Source organism: Strix uralensis, chromosome 1 (genome assembly GCF_047716275.1).
Source record: "Strix uralensis isolate ZFMK-TIS-50842 chromosome 1, bStrUra1, whole genome shotgun sequence".
In the NCBI taxonomy this organism is placed as follows: Eukaryota; Metazoa; Chordata; class Aves; order Strigiformes; family Strigidae; genus Strix; species Strix uralensis.
The window spans coordinates 169,048,559-169,076,212 of NC_133972.1; the positions used below are offsets into that span (position 1 = coordinate 169,048,559).

At 41.7% G+C, this 27,654-nt stretch overlaps 1 protein-coding gene across 2 annotated transcripts in view; it reads right to left on the reverse strand.

The window, feature by feature from the left end:
- The window catches only part of FAM135B (family with sequence similarity 135 member B), a 250,599-nt gene that overhangs the window by 200,740 nt on the left and 22,205 nt on the right, over positions 1–27,654 (reverse strand). The window contains exon 2 of one of the 2 annotated variants that reach the window (XM_074888616.1): positions 22,141–22,188. The gene's annotated coding sequence lies outside the window, so the exon portion shown is untranslated. Of the gene's footprint in view, positions 1–17,178; positions 17,336–22,140; positions 22,189–27,654 lie in introns of those variants that run through there. The other variant, XM_074888608.1, reaches the window with a different exon arrangement.

Consider the following 27,654-nt stretch of genomic DNA (forward strand, 5'->3'; position numbering starts at 1 on the left):
CAATATTCAGAGCTGAGCAAGCTTCCAGGATGCAGATCTCAAATTCTGCTTCCAGAGACAGAGACACCAACCCAACAGGGGGAAGGAGTTGAGGATCTCTTATAGACAAAGAAGTACAAGGATACACCCACCTCAAAATCATCCTTCCTGAACTGGACAAAAGGGGAGAAGACATTTATTTTTGAGGGAAAGGGAGGAATGACTCTCCAAAACCACAGACACATCAGCACAGCTTTCTGTCTTGGATAATGAGGAGAAAGAAAAAAGGGAAAGCAAATACCTGGGAGCCATGCCCTAGGAGTCAGCATGGTGGTTTGCTGATCTTAATGATGACATGAAACAGAAATGTGGCAGATTCCCATGCAGAGACAACAGAGGCAAGGAGAGAGGAGTCAGGGGCAAGTCAGCAGGAGGCAATGGTCAGCACTTGTCTGTGAAACTAGAGATGATCAGGCCAACCCTATTACATGCTGAAGCACCAGTGGCTGTGAGATGACTTCCCTTATTTCTGTGCCAATCCGTGGTATGGGGACATGGAGATAAGAACAGGTCTAAGTGTTATGAGAAGTCCATTATATTGAGAGCTATTTTACATAACTCTGCTTCCATCTTACATGTGGCCTAGGGGAGGTCATAGAAGATGCTGGCAAAGAAGGAAAAGAGAGGGAACAAGCTGTGAAGGGGTGTTTCTAAGCTGGAAGAAATAAAAAGAAAGAAAAAAGCCTACTGGAGCTTTGCTACCATTAGCCTTCCTGTTTTAAACATGCCATCATGCGGTTTTTAACAACTGCCTTTTACAGTCACAGCTACATGATAACGGCAAATATTAAATCCTATAATGGCACAAAGGGGATTTTTCTTGAGAAAGACACTGAATGTTTTAATCTACAGTGGTAAAGCAGATGGGTCTCCTTTGAGCCCTGAAGAAGAGATTGCTAATAATCAATTTATTATAGGACAACTTCACCACAAAGATGGAAGAGAAAAAACTGTTTGCAGTTTTGTTTTCTGTTGTCACAAGCATCTTATTTCTCTGTCTGTATACTGAGCCCCAGCATTCTGCAGTGCCTTTATGTTTCCCCCCCTCTGTTTTTGGTACGGAGTTCACAATTTTTATTTTCTATGCATGGAGAAAATGGAATTTTCATTTAGACAAAAAAAAAAAAAAAAAAAAAGAGTGCTGAGAAAGTTAATTAACAGGTTTGGGTTTTTTTTTAAAAAAATGTTACATAAAACATGATGCAGTACCAAAATCAGGCTTTCTGAATGTTTTTAGCAAGTAACGCACTGTGACATTTAAAAAGCAAAGCAAAATACAGATAGCATTCTATGTACTAAAGTCTAGTGTTATGTGCACTATGACCTAAAAATTTCACCACTGAAAAAAACCAAACCTACAAACATCTCTGCATATAGAGAGGGGTTTATGACCCAAGAAATAGATGTCAGAGTTCGCCTTTTCACTTCAGAATACTGGAGACAAATATGGCACGCAGAGATGCAGTATCAAGACCAATGACAGAGGTTTCGATGAAATAGAAAAATAATCTTGAAATGACAAACTAAATAAACTAGACAAATGGTATCTATGAGACAAACTGGCAAGATACAGACTGGGTGGGGTGGTCTGCACGATGGGTAGGAAACTGGCTAACAGGCTGCACTGAGAGGGTGATGATCAATGGTTTTATTCAGACTGGCAGCCTGTCACAAGTGAGGTCCCCCAGGGATTGATACTGGGTCCCACGCTGTTCAACATCTCCATAAATGACCTGGACAATGGAATTAAAAGAGCCCTCACCAATTTTGTTAATGACAGCAAACTGGGTGGTGAGGTGGACATGTCAGAAGGGAGAACCATCTTACAGAGAGACCTGGACAGGCTGGAACAGCAGGCAAGCAACAGCTGCATGAAGTTTCACAAAGACAAGTGCAAAGTTCTGCACCTGGGATGACATAACCAAAGAGCCCAGGACAGGCTAGGACCTGAGTGGCTGAGGAGCAGCCTTGCTGAAAGGGACCTCAGGGTCCTGGTGGACAACCAGCTGAACAGGAGTCAGATGTGTGTGGCCGCACTGTCAAAGGCAAATCAGATCCTCAGCTGCATCCATTGGGGTATCACTAGCAGAGACAACCACATGATCATCCCACTACTCAGCACTTGTCTGGCAATATTTGAAGTACTGTCCTAGTCCTCAGAATACAAGAAAGACATGGACAGACTGGAGAAAGTCCAAAGGAGGGCCACAAATATGATCAAAGTAGGGCTGGATCACCTGTCCTATGAGGAAAGACTGAGGGATGTCTCTTCTGACTGAAGGTATCTTCTCCCTTGGAAAGAGCAGGGTCAGAGGAGACCTCATCACAGTATTCCAGTTCTTAAAGGGTAGCTACAAAGTGAACAGAGGCTCTCTCTCCACATGGAGAAGACAAGGGACAACCATTACAATTTGCTCTGGGAGATGTTTCATCTCTGTATAAGAAACAAATTTTTTACTGTAAGAACAACCTCCCCATAGATGTGGTAGAGTCCCCATCTGTCCTGGTTTCAGCTGATATAGAGTTAATTTTCTTCCTAGTAGCTGGTACAGTGTTGAGTTTTGGTTTCAGTGTGAGAATAATGTTGATAACACACGGATGTTTTAGTCGTTGCTAAGTAATGCTTATCCTAAGATAAGGATTTCTCAGTTCCTCATGCTCTGTCAGTGAGCAGCTGCAAAGAAGCTGGGAGGGAGCATGGCCAGGAGAACTGACCTGAAGTAGCCGAAGGGATATTCCATACCATAGGACGTCATGCTCAGTGTATAAACTGGGGGGAGTTGGCCAGGAGGGGCCAATCGCTGCTTGAGCATCAGTCAGCAGGTGGTGAGCAATGGCACTGTGCATCACTTGTCCTTTCTTGGGTTTTATTTCTCTCTCTTTTTGTTATAATCCTTTTAATTACATTCTTTTATTATGATTATTTTTATTATTATATTTTATTTTATTTTAGTAATGAAACTGTTTTTATCTCAACCCACAAGTTTTTACTGCGGGGGGGAGAAGTGAGCAGCTGCATGGTGCTTAGTTGCTGCCTGGGGTTAAACCACGACACCATTGCTGGAGGTTTTCAAGACGCAACTGGACAGGATGCTAGATGATCTCATCACAGCTCCCTTTCCCACAAAAAGTAGGACCAGATGATCTTTTGAGGTCCTTTCCAATCTGGGCTGTTCTGTGATTCTATAATAATGAAAAGTTATGGACTGTATTTCCCAGTGGGCAGATTTTGTCATAATTTCCCTCAGATATTGCTTGATACAAAATGAATTTGATGGGAATTGTTTGATTTTTTTCAGCCTCAGTGTCAGCACCTGTAAGATTTTAAATTCATCCTGTAACTGTTTTCATTTGCTGTAAAAATGAGTAGTACTTCTCCCTCATCTCCCCCACTTTCTTTAAATTCTTCTCAGACTTGGCCTCTGGTTTTTTGATAGTTCACATTTTTGCAAGCTTCATGGTTTAAAAATGTTTTTTTAATCTACATTCAATGTATTGTCTTTCACTTTCACAGAATGCTATCTTCTTCTTACATTTTGGAAAATAAAAAAGACAAATGTAAATAGTTTCACCTTTCATTATTCGAGGTACTCACTGGTTAGTTCTGCAGAGCACTACATATCCTAGCCTGGCATAAAAGCTACCTTGCTGATATCAAAACCAGGGGTGAAAACCCCATTCAAGGGGAAGTTTTTCTGTTAACTTCATAGGAGTTGTGAACATCAGTACCTGGCCCTTCAGCTACAGGGTTTTCTACATTTATGGCTGAAATAACATATTCATTCTACTCAAATCCAAAACACAGAAAAGTTTTCCTATCAATAGTAATTCTGGTCACCTGCTTCTGAAGCCTCCTACTTATGATGTGTACTCTATAGGATGCAATGACCAGATTAAAATGCATTATTTTAGGAGATGACATGTTTCTGGTAAGACATTGTAGTGTTTTGAAGAGCACACTCATGGGACCTACAGCAAGCAATTCTCCAACTGTGAGTGGGTGGGTATTTGTATTCAGACTCAAGATGAAAACTCTATATTTCCCACAAAATAGCTTTTTTTGACAGAAATAAAAATATTTGGATGGATCTGAAACACTGTGTTTGAGTGAATCAGCACATTTCATTTTGAGGTTTTGGATTTTTAAAAATCTAAATAGCTTTTTTTTTCTAAAACAATTGCAATTTGAAACTAAAAAAGACATTTCAAAACAAACCAAACCCTGAACTTTCCAATAGGATTACAGAACATTTAATTTCCAGCTTTTTCCCAAAGCAAATTTTAGAAGATCAATACTTCCCACAGGTTGATGTTAATTTAAGTGAAAACATTTTTTAATTGACAAATATTTCACTGCGGGGAAAAGAACCCCCAAGATTAATTTTTATATTCAGAAACAATCCTCATCCCTGTTCTTATGTACCAAATATTCTATTTACTCACAGAGGATTTTATTTCCTAAGATAACCATATATGTTGAAAGGTTTTCTGGAGGATTTCCCTCAAGTTGTGAGAAATTTCTTTAGAACCCAGCAAGGGCAATGAATCATTCAAGTTACTTCTTTCCATTGTACATTGCTTTGTATTCATCAACAGTGAATTTCATTTTCCTTCATACAGCTTTGTTAAGTTTCAACAAGTCTCTCCTAAGTGTAATAATTCTTAATTTTCAACAATTTTATTACTTTGTTGATCATTAAATAAATGATCTGGGAAAAAAAAAAGGTATAGTCAACACTGATTTGAGGCTTAAAGTAGATTTGTTGAGACTTGACAAAGATTCATAAACAAAATTAGATAAATATTTTTCTTAAAAGGAAGGAGTTTCCATTATGTCTCAGCAGTTCCATTGCTCCAGACTGGAAAAGACAAAATTTTTAAATGAATAGTTTATGTTCCTAGTGAGAACCCACCCACCTGACCTGTAAATCCTACCCAAGCAACCACAGAAGTCAAGTGCTCAGCAATTATGCATGATCGTGTACTATATTGTACAATGGAGGAGAGAGAAGAAAGAAGCATTTAAGCTGTCTTCTCAACATATAGTCACTAATGTCTGCGACACAACATTTCACCAGCAGCTCTAGCCATTCCTAGAAGCAGCAGCAGCAGGAAAGCATTTCAGTCTCCTTCCTGCACCATCAGCCACACTCAGTGAGGACACTGGCAGCTTGGACCAGCACGGCACATCCCCCAGCCAGAGAGGGGCTGCTGTGAGAGCCAGTGGTGTGCCAAGTATGGCACTCAGCACCAGGGGCACTGGAGACAGAGGCACATGGACTGCATTAGGCTCGGTGATAAGTGGATTCAGAGCAGCCCTACGGAGAAGGACTTGGGATAGTGGTGGATAGAAAACTAACTGTGAGCCAGCAATGTGTACTCGCAGCCCAGAAAGCCAACCGTGTCCTGGGCTGCATCCAGAGCAGTGTGGCCAGCAGGTCAAAGGAGGGGATTCTCCCCCTCTACTCCACTCTCGTGAGACCCCCCCTGCAGTGCTGTGTCCAGCTCTGGGGCCCCCAACATAAGAAGGACATGGCCCTGCTCAAGTGGGTCCAGACAAGGACCATGAAGATGCTCAGGGGGCTGGAGCACCTTCTCTATGAGGACAGGCTGAGAGAGTTGGGGTTGTTCAGCCTGGAGAAGAGAAGGCTCCAGAGAGACATTATAGCAGCCTTCCAGTACTTAAAGGGGCTACAGAAAAGATGGGGAGGGACTCTCCATCAGTGATAAGATGAAGTTTAATGGTTTTAAACCGGAAGAGGGTAGATTTAGATTAGATATATGGAAGAAATTCTTTACTATGAGGGTGCTGAGACACTGGCACAGGTTGCCCAGAGAAGCTGTGGCTGCCTCCTCCCTGGAAGTGTTCAAGGAAGTGTTGGATGGGGATTTGAGCAACCTGGTCTAGTGGAAGGTGTCCCTGCCCATGGCAGGGGGGTTGGGACTAGATGATCTTTAAGGTCCCTTCCAACCCAAACTATTCTATGATTCTATGATCTTACATATATCATTCAGGTTGACAGTCTGTGCATGAGGTGGGGGAAGACAGTCATGGGTCTGGGGCCTAGCTTACTGTCTAGATTTTTCAATTTTTTTCTCAATTCTACACACTTCAGTCTTTAGGTATAAATATAGCATCATATTGCTGCTCTCCTTGACTTAAACCAGAGTCAGAAAGACTTGCTGTGTATGAGACAGGAAAAATCTACAACCACATGAGAAGTTTAGGCTCCAGAGTGATGAAAGGAAAAGTCCAGGTGGGAGTCCTGAAGAAGGCAACAAGGGCCAAGCCTCAGCATGGCTCATTGTGGCTCTGATAGCAGTTGTAGGAACAAGGCCTTCTGATGCAATTTTTTTCATAAGGTTGTTGATTTGCTTACTGCCAGACATACTTAATTCCTTTGGGAATCAAATTCCAACCCCTCTTCTCTCCCCACACAGAAAAAGCTATTAAGGTACAAATAAGATATTCATAACTAAAAGTGTTGTCTGCAAAGAACTGCTGGTGAATAATGGAAATTTCCTCCACCAAAGTCTTTTTTTTTTTTCTCTTAATGTGCAGCCATAACATCTGCAAACACCAGAAACATGCATATTTCTTTAAGAGAAGCTGTGTGTTCCCATAAATGCACCCACACAAAGCACTAAATTACTCCTCCAAACAAAGGGTACTGCATATCTGAACCACTGCAGAGGTGTGCTTCAGCTGTCTCTGAACAAGCTGTCTCAAGGGCAGGGAAAGGATGACTCTCTACTCGGTGTAAAGGACCCTACCAAAGAGGGGTGCCTCCCAGTGATGTCCTGGTGCAGCTGGGGACCAGGCTAAGGCAGTTATAGTGCCACTGTTATCCAAGCTGGTTCATGGTGTTTGCATTCTCAAAGCTCAAATGCACTTCCCAAACAGGCTACATTTTTGCCAAATATGCCATTTATTCCCTGACTATATCTTACCACTAAAATCTTCAGTATCTGTACTGTGAAGCAATGTTAGGGGCTGATTCACTATTCTTTCACCGTGGTAGTGCAGCAACCAGCCAGGAGCCCGAAGTGAGACATCATATGGAGGGACGTGACAGCAGATCAGAGGAAAGGTGGTCTTGCCATGTGAAATACCAGAACAGACTGGAAACCCAAATGACAAAGGCAGGAGGACTGCATACGATCCTTCCAGCAAAGAAGATCACAATGCCACACATCTTAGGAAACCTAAAGACAAATGACAAGGGCATCTGGAAAAAAGCGATAATGCTCAGATTGTCCATGCTCTGTTCCATATTTTGACAGTAAATAAGATTGGATACACTTGACAAAATGACAGACATCTACAGTGTAAATGGTTTTTCCTCAACTATTTGTCCAGGTTCCTTTTGTTTTGGAGACAAAGTCTGAGCATGATCTTTCTATCCTAAAGTAGGCATTTAAAAACATTGTCCATTTAGTGCCTTAGAAATATCTGCTTCTCTGCCCTGTCCACAAAGGGAAAGCTGGTGGCTACTTTGGATGACGTTGACTCTACTGCAGATCACTAAAGTAAAGCAGATTAATTTCCACCCATGACCAGGATCTCATATAAAATACAAACACTCATGGGCCTGCATCTTCCCATACATGATCTAGCAACAGCATTTCTGCATGGAGATCCTTGCAAAAAACAGGTGAGAAGGGAGGAGCAGATTTCATTGCTGTTCAAAGAGCTCCCAGATTTGTGAGGGGTCCCCAAAATCAAGGGGGTGGAGAGGAGCATGACATTCATCCTCTCTCCAGTGGTCTGTTTGCACAAACTGGCTGGAGCCAATATCCCTCCAAATTTGTACCCATGCAACCATCAGAGGACATATTCTCACCCAATGCAAGTTTGTACTCCACAGTGGGAGCAAATGGAGCTGCATTGCCTCCAGACAGTTTAACACCAAAGGTGGGATGAAGGCAGAAAAGAGGACTGCTGATAATGAGACCATCATCCCTATCACAAACACATCATGGCTGAATAACCATCTCCATTTATAAAATGTATTGCAATGGAAACTACTTATAACTAAGATTCACTCACACTGTATAGCTAGTGGTATATACCTATTTTAGATCATGTATCTGTCTTAAGACTAAGAAATACTGTTCTTTCTAGCCAGAATAGGCTACAGGGATTCTGTTGCCAACCATAACATATAAAAGAACCTATAAAATTACAGTCACACACTAAGACATATGTCTCACATTTAACTTAATGTTTATCTTGTCAGGAAATCCAGCTAGACCATGCCAACATTTTGTTTCATTCATGCTGTCTTCAAAATCATCTGTTGTTGAGGGAGGAAAAGGAAGGGGAGAGAAAAGAAAATGCAAGAGAATTATCCAACTATAAAAAAAGAGAACAAAATTCAAGTTAATCTTACAAATGAGGTTCAAAAATGAAAGCATTGTACAAAAGACTCCATCAGTAACAGCATTCACCTTTATTCCTCTCCCATTGACTGAAGTCGTCATCCTCAGTTTTACCTGGAAAATAAACAATGATTCTAAAATCTGCCCTTTGCACATCTTCAATAGGAAGTGGACTCCTCGACTTCTGATAAGCCATATTCTGATGAAAGGTTTTGTGATTTGTGCTGCTGAGGAAGAGTCACCTTGACTTGCTACAGACCTGGTATCACCCACTCCTGAAGAACACACTCATGACAAAAATCAATTACAATGTAGACAGTAGTGAAAGAGTGAAATGACAGCCACTTCTTTCAAAATTATCTAAAATATCTGCATTTCCTTCACATTAAGAAAAGCATTTCCCTACGTAAAACACAGCTTACACAACTAAATAATTCATCATGATGAATTATTTAGAGAGATGTGGACCCAGTATGTTTACAATTCCCAGGCTGTTTTACAAAAGAGGAAACATTTATATAATTGGTCCTCAAACTCTTTTTTAAATGTTCTCACGATGAGAGGTTTCTGATTATCAGTGGCACTGGTCCTGAAAGCAAAGCTTTTATAAACTGAGCTTTTGGTAGGAAGATGGGATAAGAGGGAAATGACTAAGGAAGGTGATCTTTTCTTAGTAATTGGTGATTATTGCTGCTGAACAGATGATTCCTCGTCTAAAAGCCATCCTTTAAGCCTTGAGTTATCACAGGTATGGTAAAAGGTCTCCAAACCAGACATAATTAAATCACTGACCTGAGGCATTATCTCCCAGAACAGTCATCTGCCATGTACAGAAGCAGGGCAAGCCAGACCCATTTCACTATAAACGTCAGCACTTTCCCCCGGCAACACGTATTCCACAAGTCCCCAGAGGAAGCCATTTATGCTTAAGAATAAACCTGCCCTTGACAGCCCAAGGATGCTTTTGATAAGTTCATCTTCACTTCTGTCATGCTCTGCATGCCACTCTCCTCTCAGAGTCTCTTCCAGCTTCCTCTGAGTATCTCCATGATCAGAAGTCCATGGAAATGTTCTTTGCATGTGCTGTCAGATGTCCTCTCTCTCTCACAGAACAATCTCTTTCTGAAAACTACTGCTGACCCTAGTCCTGACAATTCAAAAGCTTTTACAGACCACCCACTTTTCATTACAGATGGTTAAAAAGATGGCCTGGATAAAGCCCTGAGAAAGCTGGTCTGACTCCACAGGTAAGCCCGGTTTGAGCAGATGTTTGGAATAGAGATCTCTTCCAACCTGAATTATCCTATGAATCTATCTCATGAACAAAAATGGCTTTCTGCTATTCACTTCATCAGAGTAAGTAGAATAGCAGTCCCAGACAGAAGCTAAGACTAGCAAGTAAGCTTGTGATTCCTGGTGCTCCCTTTATCTAGAGTAACCTCAGTCCAGAGAAGTCCAGACAAGAGGCACCTATCACAAAAGAAGAAACCTCTGTGCTTTGCCTGGTCTGTCTACAGATGATCCCTATGACTCCAAAGGGTCTCAGATAAGACACAAGGGAGATTGATGTCCTCAGATTTACTGGTTGTGATAGCACAGCAGGAAAACAGGCAGAAGAAAAGCTCAGGTGTATTGAGGAAAGGGCTTACCTCAAGGTTGAATCTTTTAAAAACCGTTCTGTTAGATACATTTCTTCATACAGTATTCTGCTATTTTCTGCTCTGAGGGAAGCACCTGTGCTTGTACGGTAAGCAGACACACAACTTTGGGAGGGGAAGCAAGGCAGGAGTGCTGATGTAGCCACCTGTATTCCTCCTGCCTGCACGTGTGGTGACCAAAGTACCTACTGTCATATCCTTGCCCACTCCTATCCCAGCCACAATTGTCTCTGTATTCAAATCAGTGAAGGATTTCCACCACTGCCAGGATTTTATTACATATAATGCAGAAATTTCAAATTAGATCATTCAGCCCTTGCTTCTTGTCTTCACTCATTCAGCACTATGTTGTGTTTGTGTCCTTTATCCAGAGGCAATGTCTCATCACTTGTGCTCAACACAGTCAGTTAACTCCCTCTTTTCGCTGAGCACCTTTCTTCATCTACAGTGCATTCCTCATCTTTGATCTACCATCTGACAAGGCAGCAGATATTCCATGTTACACTGATTCTGCCATTAGATGTGTCCTAATTGAATCTAACTAACCTCTTTCAGGGTCCCCCATCACCACCACATCTGGGCCACTCTTAGCTTATTGTCATGGAAACTTCAAATTTCATAGCAGAAAAAAAATGTTTATGCTAAATCAAATATCACCCTTGTAAAGCCCGAGAGGTTGGGCATGCTCTGGGAGGCTGTAGAGAAAAAAATGGATAAACCTCTTTGAGCGCAAATAACCCTCACGCAGCAGTAACTCCAAGGCTTATAATTCAGCAGGGATTTTAACATCTGCTGTTTATTCCCAAGTAGAAGTGTGGAGCAGAGGAACAGAGTAGCCATGGCTACATCCCTGTCCCTGCTGCAGGTCACTCCCACTTCATCGGGCATTACCATCATCACACAGTCCCACCCTAGGACAAACTGGCTCCTCAAGTCATCCTACACTGTCTGTTTCACCCTATATAGTTTGTTTATGGCTCTGGAGAATGATTAACTTGCCAAGGATACTAATTAACTTGCTACAGAGGGGCCTTGCACATCTGAGGTAGAGCTTGGCAGTCACACGCATGGGTCACCACAGAGCACTGCTGATCTAGCAGCTGATGAAAACAAAGGAAAGCCATTCTCCCCACCGCCAGAGCCCGATGTGTGTTCAGCATGTGCTGCTGTAGGCAAGCGGGTTATGCTGTTGTGTATTTTTAGTTCAACTAGCAGCGACTATTTCTGCATTCCAATTTCTGATGCCGAGTTATCCCACCTTCTGTTTCTCGATTAGGGTATTATTATTAGCTACACTAAACCGATGAGCTTCTCAGCATGGCAAGTTTAATAAAGCACTAATGTCACCCACTACCAACGCAAGTCACCTAAAGAAAACAAGGCCTAATTTACAGTGCTACTAAAAATTAGCAAGAGTCTGCTGATCATTCCTCACCAGATTTTTTGCTTTTTTTTTTTCCCAACAATCTTTCTTCCCTCTGTAGACAAAAGAATTGACGCAATCCAAAATCTATTCCTCCCTTTCCCACGATAAAAGACAGAACATATCTAAGTACTTTTCACATAACCTTCTGGAATGATTCTTGCTCTCCATTTTGGGCCAATCTGCAGAGGTTGACTTCTTGCAAAAAGAGTAGCCTTGCTGAAATAATGTCTCTCTACCTTGTCCTTCTCTACCTTGTCCCTTCTCAAATCCCCTGACTTTGCTGCTCGGTTCCCCACACAAAGACAGTGAACATTCTGGTGGTCGTTATGTCCCAGGCTAAGACAACAAGATGACTTTGATCCATCTGTGGCAACTGACAATTGCTTTTCAACTGATAGGGTTCAGGCTTCCATGCCTTTCTCAGACAACAATCTCTTCACAGCCTTGTGCACTATCTTTCCTTCTGAAAAGGCTGTTGTGCATGGGGATGAATCCTGCTGTTTCTGAGGTCAGTGGCAAGCATCCTATAGCCTCCAGTGGTGAAAGGGCTGGGTGGCTGTAGAGCAAAGAACTCCAGAACATAACACAATGAAACTTTATTTTCTCTAACATCTACCCTAGCACACTGTACCCCCACACAGCTCAGCTTAAACACAGCTGCAAAGGGAAAAGGGAACAGAGAGAAGACAATGAGGAGACATGGACAGAAAAAAGAAGTTTTCAGCTGAGATTTTAAACCAAGACAGTCAAAGAAAATAAATAGGGTTGTGCTGCTGCATGGTGTAGAATAGATCTATGCAGTGTAGTGTACTCTGTAAGGGCCTGTAAGAAGAGTCATTTGCAGCAGCAGATGCTGCTCAGGTCTAATGAAATCTGTCTGCCTTGTCCCACTGAGATCCTCATGTCTTAAGATGTGGGATAGTTGGGTCCTAATAGCACAGCAGAACTGTGCAGATGTGAACCAGTACCTGCTGAACTCAGGTACTCAGTCACACAGAGGATGAGCAGTTGCTACAGGTATTGGCAGCTAACAAGCCTGCATCATAGGCTCAAAACCTGTAGCTCAGAGTCTCAGTCCTCTGCAGAAGCCAAAACACCAGTAAGAACCTAAATTTTGTTAGATCACACAAATCCAGAAAAGCATTATACAAAGGGACACGATCTTCCATGATTGTGTGTTGCCCCATGCTTCCCCATCACCTCTAAAACAAATGCAAGACTTTCTTATGGGGAAAAAAAAAAAAATCATTTCAGCTGTTGTTTTGTGCAGACATCCTCAAAGCTGATGTTCACAAGGCAAGAGCGTATTTAGCTAGACCATGAGGTTACACCATGTACAAGCATCATCTGCCCACAATAAGGTCAAGTCACAGCCACTGAGAAAAACAAGGGGCTATGAGTGGAAAGGAAGAGATAATATAATAGGGATGGAAATTTTCATATTGAAACACCCCACTTGTAGAGGACTCAGTGGAGGGAAATACTGGTCCTTTTGCTCTGTTCTTTATGAAATCATTCTCACAAAATAGGATTGCTTTTCCTACTGCCACGGTGGTTTTGGCAGTATGGGCTGACAAATTGACAGAGATACAAACAACATTTCACCCAAGCCACATCCTCCAAGTAATACTCATGTTCTTTTGGGCCATAAAAAAAGTAATGGAACACTGCTTTTTAGCCTCAGAAATAAATGCAACGCTAGCAGCATGTTAGGAACTAAAATTACACATTAGAAGATGCTGGCAGAGCCAGATTCCTTCCCAGTCACATAAAGCTGAATAGTAATACAACAGGAGAGATTTGTTTGCCCAACTAACTGGACAAAGAAAGACCCTGCTGCTCCCCAGGCTGCTAAATGGTGGCAACAGGGTCCTAACAGCACAAGTAGTCCCTACCAAGCCAAGTTACATTAAGAAAGTCACGCTTGCCACTGTGCTGCATGCTGTGAATCCTTAAGAGCCATGCTGTTACCAGGAGGTCAGAATTTGAAATTTCCATGCAAGAGAGACAGACACCAACCTTTTGGTGCTATGCATTATCAATACAAGTCTGTTGTATAATGAGTAATATCTGCAACTCCACCTTTAAAGTCCAATAGGTTGCATAAGATCTGCCCTATCCATGACAACACCTCATAGCTAAGAGCAAATAAGAATGAATGTAGATAAATATATCTACTAGACACAGATCAGAAGAAAGTACAAAAGCAAGAATTTGGTAAGTATATATACCAGCAGAAGGTTGAACTACTGCTTAGTCTGTCTTACATCTATGATCCTAAGAATGAGAAAACCCAAAAGGTATGAAGAACATGTCAGGATATTGCACCTACCTACAGTGCCTCACATGCAGTAAGAGAAGTAAACTTTGTGGATCCCTCTGTGTCCACTGAAGATGAACTTAGATTGGTCTGTGGACATCAGCAAAAGGAGAATCACTCTTTACCTGACAGCCATAAAAATGGCTCAAGAAGATTAATATTGGCAAAAAAAGGTTATTTCCTTATTGGGTATGGATGGGCCACAACTTCTGCTAATTTCAAGGGGACCAAACAGATAGGGAATGTTCAATCTCTAATGTAAAGATCTCACCCTCCCCCTACTCATTGGGAAAACTTTTATTTTCCATGGTTACGTGTCTGTCTCATTAAACAGCAAATCTAGCTAATCACCATACAGTGTAAAGGGAAAAAATTACAATATTGCAACAGGGAAAATCACAGAGTGTGATTATTGAATGGAGTAATAAACAGCAGTTTACACATAGCCTCAAAATAAAATGAATAGCATTGTTAAGCTAAATGCAAGGTACAACATTCATCATCAAATCATCTCTTGCCTCAGGTTACTACAGAGCAGGATCTGGAAAACGGCAGCTTCCTTATTAAAAAAAAAAAAAAAGCACTGGCTGCAGCATTTCAGAAATCCCTGTCTCAACCTGTTGGCAAATGCTGACTTTTGAACAGCAACTATTGTATAAGTCCTCTTGTGTTCTGAGCTCCACGAGACACAGTGGGTGACTAATGAAAATAAGGATCAGGATTTGAAAAGATGCTTAGTAATATCATTAGATACAAAAATAGCTTTTTTCCTTAGAACAGTGTTAGTGAACAACACTAAGTGGGCATCAAGAGACCAGCTCTTAACAGCCATGCACAAAGCGAAAGAAAGACTGTTCCCTTCCATTACTAAACAAATAAAATATAGTAGAACAATCCATAAGGCAAAATGAAAGAAAAATCTCCAAAGATTTCTGGTTTAAACAAGGGAAAGAGGAGTGGGGGGCACTAAGTACTGAAATCAGCTATGTGAGGTCGGGAACATCCTTGCTGTTTACACTGATACCAGACTCAGTGCCCTGACTTTCCATAAACAACCCTCCACAGAGGATTTTTATAGCAAAGCAGTGCTCACGAAAACATCAACCTTTCCTGCCTTTCCCAGAGTCATTTCTAAGAGAAGTTTTGCAGCCCCGTAGTAATCAAAAGTCCATGTATGAGTTCTGGCTTCCCTGTTATCATCTGCCCACAGCTAGCAGCAAAGTAAGACTGTGTAAGAATACTTGCAGGGTGTCAATGTGGAATCCCCAAAGCCCTTTGACCTTGAGTCATTTGCTTGCTCTGATGAGAGGATCACTGCTCCACGCCTTACTGAGGTGCCCCTTGATTATGCACTTTATATCTCTGCAACACATATAAACAGGATTTTGATTCTGTTACTGTCAGAAGCATGACCAGGTTTGAGCTCCTTTTACAGGCGTCTTTAGAGGCACTTTTATTCCCTCTGTGTTATTACAAAGGAGAAGTTGCAAGATTTAAATATTCTCTAGATTTGAAGCAGACACCAAATCTTACGCAGAAATACACTATGTAATGTGGCCAGGCTAGTCTACTGTCCTGAGGACTGTGGCCCTACAATGTCTCGGTTTAATTAACATCAGTATCCAAAATCATCCTCCTCAGCTAAACTTAGTGTCTGTGAGCACTGTTATTAACAGGGATCAAACAGCCCCTTGTAGAGAAGACCTGTTGTGATGATAAGGTCAGGTTCCTAAGGAAATTATTTTGCAAATCAAAGCACTCATTCCAGATACTTGTCTGTGTTTTCTTTTTCTGTCCCTCGCCCTATCAAGTTCCCTTGGGATGGAACATAATTCCCAGGTAATATTTACAACTCTTCTGCACAAGAACTGGGCATACCCAAATTCCTTGTTCTCTTGTACCTCACAGGAGGACGATGTTTATAATCAGAGAGAAAAGGCGAGCCCAATTCTGCCTTCTGCTCTATACCTATAATCTCAAATTATCTTCCAGCTCCTGGTAATTTTAGGAGGATCTGCAGACAAGTAACAAAACACAGGATTAGGACCAAAAAGCCCTGTGGTTTTCAAATCAGGTTTAACATGAAAGACAAGTGCCTCTTAGCCTTTGCTATATTACTTGGTATTGGGTCATACCCAGACTGTCCCCACAGTATAATTAGGAAGCAGAATTATAACTGTATCATATCATGGGATGAGCTCAAAAGGCTTCTATTAAAATGCTTATCATCATTAAAGAAAGCGGCATTTCCAGCCACACAAACAAGGATGATTTGGGGAGGACAGGGAAGATCAGGACACCACACAGGGAGAAAAGGAGTTTAGTGAAGGAGATAGAAACAGCAGCAGCATCTCTCTTTCTCTTTGCTGCTGATTAAATAAATAAATGAAAATAGTTACATGGAAGTGGAAAGACCTCTCTGCAGTCATTACACAGCAAACACTTACCACTTGGCTTAAACTTACTTCTTATTCTCTCCCCTTTCATGCCTCTCAGACATGTATGCACTGATCCACATATATTTGCCTGCACAAGGACACTCCACGGCTTTGGATCAATTCTGTTTTTAAAATGACAAGGACTGTCCCCATATGCCTTTGGATTAGAGCTATTCTTCCTACCTTTTTAAATGTACCCAGTACATGCTTTCTCACACACAGATGAAGTAAGCATCTCTTACTGCCTGGCCATCACACCCACATCTTTAAGATTATCTTTTTTTCTTCTTAGAAGGTGTAAAGGCTTAAGAGCAGTATTTTTACAAATATATATATTCATATATTCACAGGTATGATTGTGTTGTTATTGCAATGATTTAGTCTGGCTTTAAAGCACTTAAGGTAAATGTGACAGTTGGACTACAGTGGACTACAGTGAGGTTTCTAGTCTTGGCTATTCATACACCTCTCTGGTTTACAGCTCTCTGCTGAATATGATGAGAGATTTATTTGTGGAGTGGGCAGAGACAGAAGTGTGTTGTCGCATGATTATTTTTTTTTTAAGGCTTATTAATTACCATGTCAACCTTTGCTCTGCTGCTACTGTCCACTTTTATTTTGGAAGCACAGCCATTCAACACTGATCATATTGGGTTCCCCGATCACCTCATTTTTTACCAACCTTTTTGAATATTATTTATTATTCCTTATGTATCTGGGTGAAGGAGAGGGAGAGGGACAGTATGGCAGAGATGGGAAACATGAGCCGGAAAACATGCTTGCCTTGAATTGTCATCACACTGCCGTTGGAAGGAGAGAGCCAGAAAACTAGCAACAAACACTCGCACGCAAACACACGCCAGGCACACACCACATCGATCACGGGGAGTTTGCGAGCAGCCCCACAGCTCTTACCTGGGTTGTCTGGGATCCCTCTGCAGTGTATCTCCCTCTCCCCTATTTTTCCCCACCCGTGGGGAGCAGCAGAGCCGGTGCCGGTGCTGTGGCTGGGTGACGGTGCAGGTAGGGGACAGCAGGCAGCTGGCTGCAGCCTCGGCTGCCGGGCTCTGGCTCCTGCCAGGGCTGCTGCTGCTGCTGCTGCTGCTCCTGATGATGCCGAGGAGGAGGAGAGCCGAGTGAGGAGGAGGAGGATGCTGGCGGTGATGCTGTTGCTATGGTTACCCAACTCAGTGGCAGCAGCAGCACCGCTCAGCGCAACAGCTGCCCCAGCACCCAGATCTCCTTGGCACCCATCACGGCCAAATGGCCCTTGATGTAGAGGCACAGGTCTGTCACCCCAGAGCCCTTCCAGAGGGATGGTGACAGTGGGGAGGACGGCAGTGCCTCCTTGGTGCAGCGCTGGGGCTCCGGGAAAACAGATGGAGCGATACATCTAAAATGTTTGCATTCTATACTTGTGGGTAAAGAGCTTGCTGCCCTGCAAAGGTCAAACACCAGCTTCTGGGAGGCCAGAGTTTTTTCAGGGGTGCTTTGCATTTTTATACGGAAGTGAGCAAAACAGTAAAACTGAAGAGGGTAATAATTTTTAAAGTTCCCCTTTTGATACAATTTTAAACTTTTTCTCTTTTAAATTGAAGGTCAACCCTCTTTCTTTAAAACAGGACTTAAAAGCGGGATTTTACTGTCATGTAAAAGCTTTTTTTTGCATAGAGAAATCCCCTTGTAAGTGAGTTCCTTCTGAGAGAGAGGACTGTCTCATACCATTAAACGGTGAGAAAAAACCTTTCTGGAAGGAACCCTCTTACACAGCCCAGGACACTAATACTTTCATGCCTAATTGCATGAAGCAGACGAGCTGAACTTTGCCTTTCTCTAGGGATCTGAAAATAAGAAAGGAAAAAGACCTCAGGTGGAGGGACTGCCACATGATCAAAATGCAGAGTTCTAACTGAGAGAGACATGTGAAATCAAGGCATTCAGTTGCCATTTATCTATCAGATACGCATGTCATGAGGCTCTCATTTGGCACTGGAACATCACAAGACACAGCAAGGTCACAACAATTAAATGTCACTTCCATCCAAAAATGTCAGTGCAAAGCTGCATAACACACATAAGCCATGACAGTTCTTTCAAGAGCTGGTACTGTTTGCAGGACATTGTGAAACCCTGTCTAAAATCTACTGCAAAAGAAAAATCCCTGGTGGAAAGTTTCTAAAGGGATTTGCTTCCTACTGCCAGAGCTCTGCTTGCAGCCTGGATGCTGCGGACAATATGAATCTATGAGCTTGAGGCACCAAAAAGATGCACTGGGTGGTGTTTCCTACTAAAGTTCCAGACATGGAGAAATAATTGTAGGAGATGTGCTGGCGGCACCTCTTCTCAAGGTATTCTAGAAGACAGTGTCTCCACACCGTGTTCATTTGAAGAGTCATAATGTCAATCATATAAAGGCATTTTCTACATATCTCATTACAATGGGAGGACCTGGAACCAGCCAACTGAGGAGCAAAACGTACCAGCCAGCATATATTGTTAGACATCCTTGGAATAGCTTCCCATTTCCCAGGATAATTAATATCCTTTTAGGCAACAATTCTGATGTCCACTCAGAGACTATATGGAATAGTTGAATAAAAGGGCCTTTCTACCATTCAAAAAGGAAATAAGAAACAGTTTGATTATTTTAATCCTTTAAAATGTCATGCATGTAAAATTAGACAGTACTCTGAACCTTTTCTCAAGAGCTAAAAAATAATTTTTGGTGCATGTATGGCCCAGTCAACTCCTTGATGTAATTTTGGGTGCAGGGAAAGATCTCATTGCAGTAATGATTGTGAGCAAATCTAAATCACCCGCTCCATAACTAACTAGCTGACAGCAAAACCCATGGTTATTCTGAATAGATCACTGAAACCACAAACAGATCATATTTCTGCTAAATCAGGGAGTGTACTGCAAAATTTTTTTGCTGAGGTATGTGTAATCAGCTTGCAAGATTATATTTTCCAACTTTGCTTGTTAGGGTTATTTTCTGAGAGCTGCATTTCTGATTTCAAGAACACACATGAGAATAGCAGAAGATAGTTGGCCCCTTTGGCTTCAGGTGCTTCGGCTCAGCATGCCTCTGTTTCACCACTGAGGATCTGTCCACCTTAATTCTCTGCTAGTCTGCAACACTGAGGAAAAATCCACCCCTAAGGATATGCAGAGCCCACTAAAACCAATGGCTCTTACAGCTCACTGTCTGGACCCTGCAGAGTGCACACCTTCAGCTGTGCCAAAGGCGTACAAAGTGGATACAAAGCTCTAACAAAACAAACAAAAAAACCTACAAACAAACAAACAAAGGCAAAAAAAAAAAAAATTAATTTGACCTCAGTCATGCAAGGAGGTCCTGCATGGTGGGATCAATGACTTGCACCAGTTCACTAGGGAAATAAATCATGTACAATATTTAAAGCATGTTGATTTCATAAGTAGATGTGATTCTACAAAGAAATGACATGGCACAGCCATATTTGACAGAGCCTAGAGGAAAGGCTGCATTTTCAGTCATCGCTTTCATTTTTGTGGGTAGAACCTATGTCATATCTTCCAGCCCTGCTTAGGAATTATAGACCCCTTAGGACACCTCACATGGTAATAGACACTTATGTTTATGCACCTTAGTCATGTCTAGATTATTTTCTTGTTTTAAATACTGAAGAGGTAAATCAGCTTAGCCTAACACATACTTATAAAACAAATCAGTTAAATTTTCCCTTGTGTCTCCTTTTCTCTCCCCTGTTTTTAGGAAGACACCAAGGTTGACTAACTTAGCTGCACTTGTCTACAACACCCTGAGGTAAAGGCAAATCCCATCCCTAACTCTTGTTTAGAAGAGCTATCGTACCAAATCAGACAACTGAGTTCTGATGCCTGTCAACAAAGATTAAAGCCAAAACATACCTTCTGGAAATGCCTTGCTAGCTGCCACCTTAGCCCCACAGGAGCCTGAGATTTCAGCAGTGAAGATGCCTGTGTGCCTGTTTAGCTGCTGAATGTTCCCAGACCAGCTGAAATCTCAACAGCAGACATCCTCGGACACACTTGGTGTCCCAGAGCCCAGCGTAGGCAGCAAATGTCATATTCTAGATTCTTTGTGTAGAGCCTTTGGGTTATTTAATAATAACCTGGAACAGATATTCTCAACAGGTAGCAGGATACTTAATAGATGTTCAGTGGAGCAGTCCATTCTGCAAGGCCGTGTTGGACTGGGAATAATTTCTACAGGCTGTGGACTTCTTTTCACTCTGCTACCCTACATTACTTGAGCTGTAGTGTAATAGTCTACCAAATCCGCCAAGAGCAGGATTAAAAAAAAAAAAAAAAAAGAAAAACAAATTCATTGAAATAAATTCAGAACTGCAAAATTTCCCAGGTACCTGAACGTCAGCACATAAAACCTTACACAATGAGGCACAAGCATGTGAATTAAACATGCATACAGGACAAGGAAGTGAGTGTGTCTCAGGCAAGCTGTCTCATATGGCAGGGAAAGACCACAACACTAAACGTCCACCTGGAGCACCCAATGAGTGGTCACAGGCAAAGACCACATGCTGGCTTAACAGCCTTCTTCAAGCTCTGGGACACAGAATGCAGCACAAAAACCCTGTGACAGCACACTGTGAATGTATAACATGTCAACAACGTGGCTAGGGAGCAGAAGGTAAGGTCAAACACTTGCTTCAGGCTAGCAGCAGGAGACTCAACAGCTCTGTAGTTAATGGACAGAGAAAGTTTCTCTTTTGATGACCTGAGAAGTAAAATTTACCTCTTGGTTGTGATGCAGAGTTTCCAGGGACTGTTTCTTTCTACTCAGTCTTTATAATTTCAGGAAAAGGTAAGGACCAAAGTGAAAAAGTCTGACCCACAAGAACAAGCAGTATTTTCAGTCTTGGGGCTTTGATTTCTTCTGGATCCTCCATACCCTCTAGGAGCATTCAGATGGCCAAGACCCTTTTAAGAAGCATTGCACCATACTGCTGTAAGAGGGTTTGAAACACCTTCTGATGCGAAAGGCAATGCAGTCTCGCATAATCCAGTTCCACACTATGCAACAAAGGAGCAGTTAAGCAAAGAAAGAAGGAGAAAAACAGGAGGGAGGATCAGAAGATACCTTTCATGCAGTTATTTCATATAATATGTCCAGAGTGGTTAACTAAAACATATCTATTTATTTTGATGCAGCTGGTGACAGTCCTCCATCATTCATGCCCCATCATTGGAAGTGTTCAAAGTCAGGTTGAACAGGGCTTTGGGCAACTTGATCTAGTGGAGGTGTCCCTGCCCATGGCAGGGGCATTGAACTAGATGATCTGTAAAGGTCCCTTCCAACCCAAACCATTTTATGACTCTATGATTCTAGTAAATATAACAGATTCTTGAGGAGTACGATAGTATAAAGGTGTTTTTAAAATAATGCAGCATTTTTAAAATAATGCAGCATTTTTAAAATCATGCCACATTTCCACGTATCATACAGGAGGAATAATGGTAAAGATTACAGCACTAGCAAAAGAATAATCCCTCACAGTATAAAGTATAATTTATCATTTTACTAAGTATGTATTTCACACAAAACCCACATAGTATAATATAAACAAGGATCACAAAGACTTGGCTTCCTTTAATAGTTGTATCCAAGAAAAACTTCAAGGGCATAAGCTTATACTTCTCCTTATGAGTCCTTACACTTATCCTGTCCTCAAGCCACAGAGTCCTCATTCAGCTGCTATCCATTTAATATTTAGTTTCATTCTGCCATTCAATTTGTAGTCCAACATCTTACTTGTTACAGCCAACCTGCCAAGTAAACAGCCTTGCTTTAAATAAGAACAAGTTACATTTACCCTCCAGTGCTTCTCTTACCTGGAAGGCAGTTGGAAATCTCAGGATACAGTCTTCTCATTCACGACTCTGGAAGAGTGCATAATGGATAGAAAACCCAGAGTAAATAAACTAAGGACATTTCAAATGCTTAACATGATACAAATATCTGATAGGACTTGAAGGAACTGCAGCAGTATTAGGAGTTCCAAAACAATTTCTGAAGTGTCTTTGTGTACCATAGAACAAAGTTCTGGAAAATAACACATCTACTGACAGTGAACTATAGGAATGAGGGATAAACACATTCTGTACATCTTTAAAGAGTGACCAGTATCGGATATCTACTTAAGCACATCTTTCTAGGGTCCTGTGCAAAATGCAGTAGTTTGATTTAGAGGTACGTTTCTTATCTGACCAATGGCTGAAACAAAAAGTCAACCCAAGCAAACTACATTATCATCTTCCATCCTCAGCTTTATGTTCAGAGGTTGGGGGGGTGGAGGGTTTGGGGCACTGCGGAAAGGAGGATTTTGTGAATAAAACAGCCCAGGCCTGAAAGATCATGTTACAGACAGAAGCTGCAGAGCACTTCACTCTCCATTTGCTAACAATCACAAACAATCATTATTATTTTCTAAACAACCCTATGGGAAAAGGGCTGTCATTGCCATTTATTTTGTGCATGGAAAACCAGGCATGGACTTTCTCAGAGGCACCCACACAAGCAGCTGAGACTTTCTGAAGGTCAATGATGAACTCTGAATACCGGACATGTTGTGGAGTCTCCATCATTGGAAATATTCAAAACTTGATTCAACATTGTTCTGGGCAACCTGCTTTAGATGATCTTGCTTTGAGAAGGGTGATGAACAACATGAACTCAAGAGGTGCCTTCCCATTTCAAGCATTCTGTGAAATCGTGAAGGAGTCCCATACACCGCTGCTCCCAGCACGCTTTCATAGATTCCTGATCTCTGCCCCCTTAGTTCACCCACTTCTAGCCTCTCCCTTAGTTTTACATAGGCTCATTTTTTGTCCACACACACCTATTGTCATGCACGTATAGTCACACCTTACACACATCCATCCCAGTGAGCCTACAGTATCCTAAACCCAATCACTTAGTCTCTTCCTAGGTGTCTTGTTACCTCCTAGACCTCCTCCTGTCAACTTTGTGCTGTAAATCATAAGGGCAACTTCGTCCCCTACTTAGCTTAGGTATAGTGCAGGGATCCTTCCTCCCACCTTGGGTGTCCCACCTCCCACTTTGTGTCCCACCTTAGATCTGGTCTAACCTATAGCATACCAGAAAAAGGAATGAAGGTTGCAGAGAAATTCTTGTTTGACGCAGGCTGGAAAACATCCAGTGCAGTCAACATACCAGAGGAACTAAGCTGTTTATGTCTAGTTGCTGCTGAACACCAGAAAACTGTGTTTATTCAAATGTTTATGGGCTGTCTTAAGATAGAAATTCTGAGAGATGGACACAACAGAAAGACCATTTCTTCTTCTTTTTTGTCTTTGGAGTATCTGCTTCCAAGCACATGAGTGCAAGTCTTCCAAAGAAAAGCATACAACCTAATGTGGGCAAAACACATTATTTCTCCTAGATTCTCTTATGGAAACAGCTAAACTATTTTGGCTGCAGTTTTCTAAAATTAATTCAGTACAAGGCAGCTGCCCCTGCATAAAGAGTTTCAGCCCAAACAATTAAGATACAGCAAAATTATAAGCAATAAAAGCTAGAGTATTACTATAAGAAATGCTGGACAACCTTAATAGGACTCATTGGTATCACTCTCGCCTAAAATACATAATAATTCACTAAACAGCCAGATGGGCTTGTTTGTTTAAGACTCTTCCCTAGTGGTTTTCAGTTTCTTTTTTATAAATGTCTTTTATAATGCAAAATACCATTTGGCAGGCAGTACTAGTAGTACCTTGCTGTTAAGTGGAGTTTGCATATAGATTAAAAAAAAATAATCCGAACCAAACACTTGTCTAATATTGCTTCCAATAAGCTTCACATTGCAGCCTTGCAAGTAGAGGAGAAACAACATCCTCATTTATGTCTAGGTAAACCATGGTAGATAGATAAACTAAATGTGCTTGAGGAAATGTTTATTGCAGGTAGAAAATGGACAGGGTAGCAAACAGCTTACTCAGAGATATGCTTGCATGCAACATGCTATTCAGCCACTGGATGGCAATCTGTTGTACAAAACCCAGGCGAGTGGCAAACCAGCACTTTCCACAGTGGTGGAGGTTAATATTTGAGATCTGAACATCTAGTTTAAGTTGTTTTAAGTGCTGACCTATAACTTCCAACAGCCATATCGTTTTCTAGGTCAACGACACTCCAAAGCCCATTTAAACAGCAGTAAAATCGAAACCGCTAGAGACATTATTGTTTTCCTTGGCTCAAGGTGGAAGTACAATGGTATGAAGGAGTAAGATCAGGGAAAAGTCACACTCTAAACCGTTCTGACAAGTCTGGGCAAAGCAATTGAAGATGTTGTTATCCAGACTGATGAGTCCCACCTTTTTATCACAGCTCTATAGACTCCATTGCAACAATACAGAACAGGATATATTTTCAGTGTCCCAACCACACCTGTTAATGATAAAAGTTGCTACTGGACACTTTCTTACTTTATATTCAAAATGGCTTTCAGCAAATGGGTCATTCATAGCATCATGAGGTGGAAGGTGCTCAGTGTAGCAACTTCTGAGGCATGTTTACATTGGAGACTGCTTCGGAAAGACTTGCACAGCTAATGGATGCAGTGTAAATGTAGCAGTGCACTGTTTAAGTGAATCTACAACAATCTGAGATACATACCCATTGATTCCCTCTCTCACTACTTTGTGTTCATTCTCCCCTCTTGGGTTACTAGTAGTCATGAAGCTTCAGATCCTCCCTCAGCAAAGCAAGCCAAGTTAGCAAGTTTGTAACAGCTACAATAATCTAGGAGATGGTAGAGAGGAGCAGTGAACCTATAACCAAAAGGCCATGAAGATGATATATACCATAAAGATGAGTTCCTGTGTTCTGGCAAGTCAGCAAAGCAGGCTAGAAGCACAGATCAAAGTAACCCATTCACAAGCATTAATGGTTGAGAGACTATGACTTCCTTCTTTCATTTTGTAAATGGCTAAAATTTCATGAGGTCTCACTTTAAAAAAAAAAAACCAAACTAAAACCACCAGAGGATTTCTGGTGTTCAGGTAAATTTCATTTCTGCTCTTCCTGTCTCTGAATGAACTCTGAGAAGTGTCCATCCCATGGTTACCCTGCCACAGCCATAGCAATACAGCTACTGTGTAATTGCTGTGCGTTATAGCAAGTGCATGCACCACATAACCTGAGGGATAATCAGGTGTTGGGGACAAGATTCCAGGAACCTCTGCTGATCATTTTGTAGAGCAGACGCCAGCTCATTTCAGGGGAGCTTTTCCTTTGATGCCTGCTTTCATTTTCTTTCTTATTTTCAGGGAAGGAGTGAACTGGAAAATCAAAGAAGATGCTGGGTTGTTTTAGGTGAAGAGAAAAAATGCAGTTCATGTAGAAAGGCAGGAGTTTAATGCACCTGGACTTCTTGAAGTGCCTTAAAATTTTTGAGCTTGCCTATGTAATTTGAGGACTGGAGGCAGAAAATTGCTTGCAGTTCAGAGCATGGTGTCTGAGTCTGTCTTACTAACCTCTGAAATACCATAGACCATGGCTACAGAGTGCTAAAGGAGCAGTTCTCACCTATCTCTTGGGTGGCTGGAAAAATTAATTGGAAGAAACTAAACTGACCTGCTTTGTAGAGCTAATGCCAAAAAAAGCCCTCCTCTCTTTGCATGCAAAGCCAAACAATGGTTATGAAACACACATATGTTGTAACTTTAAGATAAGCTAAACATTAAGGGTTTTCCTAATAGGAGCTATGCAAGCTCTATGACGCTCTTAGGTCTGTAGTAGTTCAAAGAAAGGTGAAAGATATTATCTTGCATAAGAAATCACAGAACCATGTCTTACTATCTGTGTAGACATCTGCTATTCTTCTTACAGCTTATTATTTATTGAAGAGAGAATGAGAACTACAAGAACTCTAAAGCAAGAGGTAAACCATAGCAACTGGAGGACTTCAAGGATTTGTCGTAGCATAGGATTTATCTTAAAGCCCACAGGTACACAATTCAAACACATTTCCTCCTGTTTATTTGTCAGTATGCTTCTGTTGAGCATATGACAAGAGTCCTTGATAATACGTACCACCTAATGGTTTATTTCAGTGGGGAGGACAAAGACTGAGTAGATGTGGAGATATAGAGTTAATCTGGTATGATGGCAATGTAGCACCCTCACATGTCCCAGCCATGTAGGCATATCTTTAACACTGAGACCATATAGCCTGGATATTAACACCTAAAGATATTTGAATGACTAGAGATGGAAAGACTCGGGCCTTTGTGATTTCTAACTTCTCAGCTGATGACTTGACATGAACAGGTAAGGATTTGGTTTCCCAATAGACTGAATCCCCCAGCAGAACTCACATTCAGCATTCAATCAAAGCAGAATACCCTTCTTCATGTTATTACCAAAAATACTGATTAAGAAAAGACATCCAGCTCCAAAGGAAGAAAAAAGAAAATTGTTGAGGATTTTCCCTGTAGGTTGCCCCCATTATTCTTGAGGAACAGCTGCAGTGCACCTTATATAATTTAGTACAGTCAGAGTCCAGAGCATGACTGCAAAAGCTGGATGTACATATGACAGAAGGAAAGGCACATTCCTTTTCCTTCTCTTCTTCACAGATCTGAGGGGGAAAAACCATGGTTTTGTTCCCCCGTTTCATTCCATCCCAGCAGGAAAAGTCCCCACCTGCACTAGCAGCAACAGAGCTTATATGACATATAGATCTATATATAGATCCAGCAACCATGAGGAGAACTGCAAAACATGTCTCTTACAAACACTTCTGTATCCTTGGAATCACTGCTTCAATATAGGAGATTGGGAGCGAAGAAACACTGGAAACAACAGAGGCTGTGGCTGATAGACTGCAGAAAAGGCTCAAGGCGTTCTGGTGGACAGTGAGCTGAATGTGATCCTTGGCAGCAAAGACCAACAGTCTCCTGGGCTGTACAACAGGGTCATGGCCTGTAGATGAAGGAAAGGGATTATTCCTCCCCTCCTCAACACTCTTCCTACCACACCTAAATACCACATCCTGTTTTGGTCCCCCCAGTACAAGAAGAACATGGATAAACTGGAGCGAATTCTGCAGAGGGTCACTGAGAAGGTAGGATCTGAAACACTTGCCCAGTAAGTAGAGGGTGAGAGACCAGGGCTTGTTCAGCCTAGATATGAGACTGCTTTGGAGGGACTGTTGAAGGGTCAGCAGCACCCCCACTACCTACGGGGAGAGGTCATCAAGAAGATGGAAACATTCTTCAGGGTGGTGCATGGCAGGAGGACAAGAGACAATAGGCATAAGCTTAAATAAAAGAGATTCAAACCTTGTCCCTATGAGGACAGACAAGCAGTGGAACACATAGTCC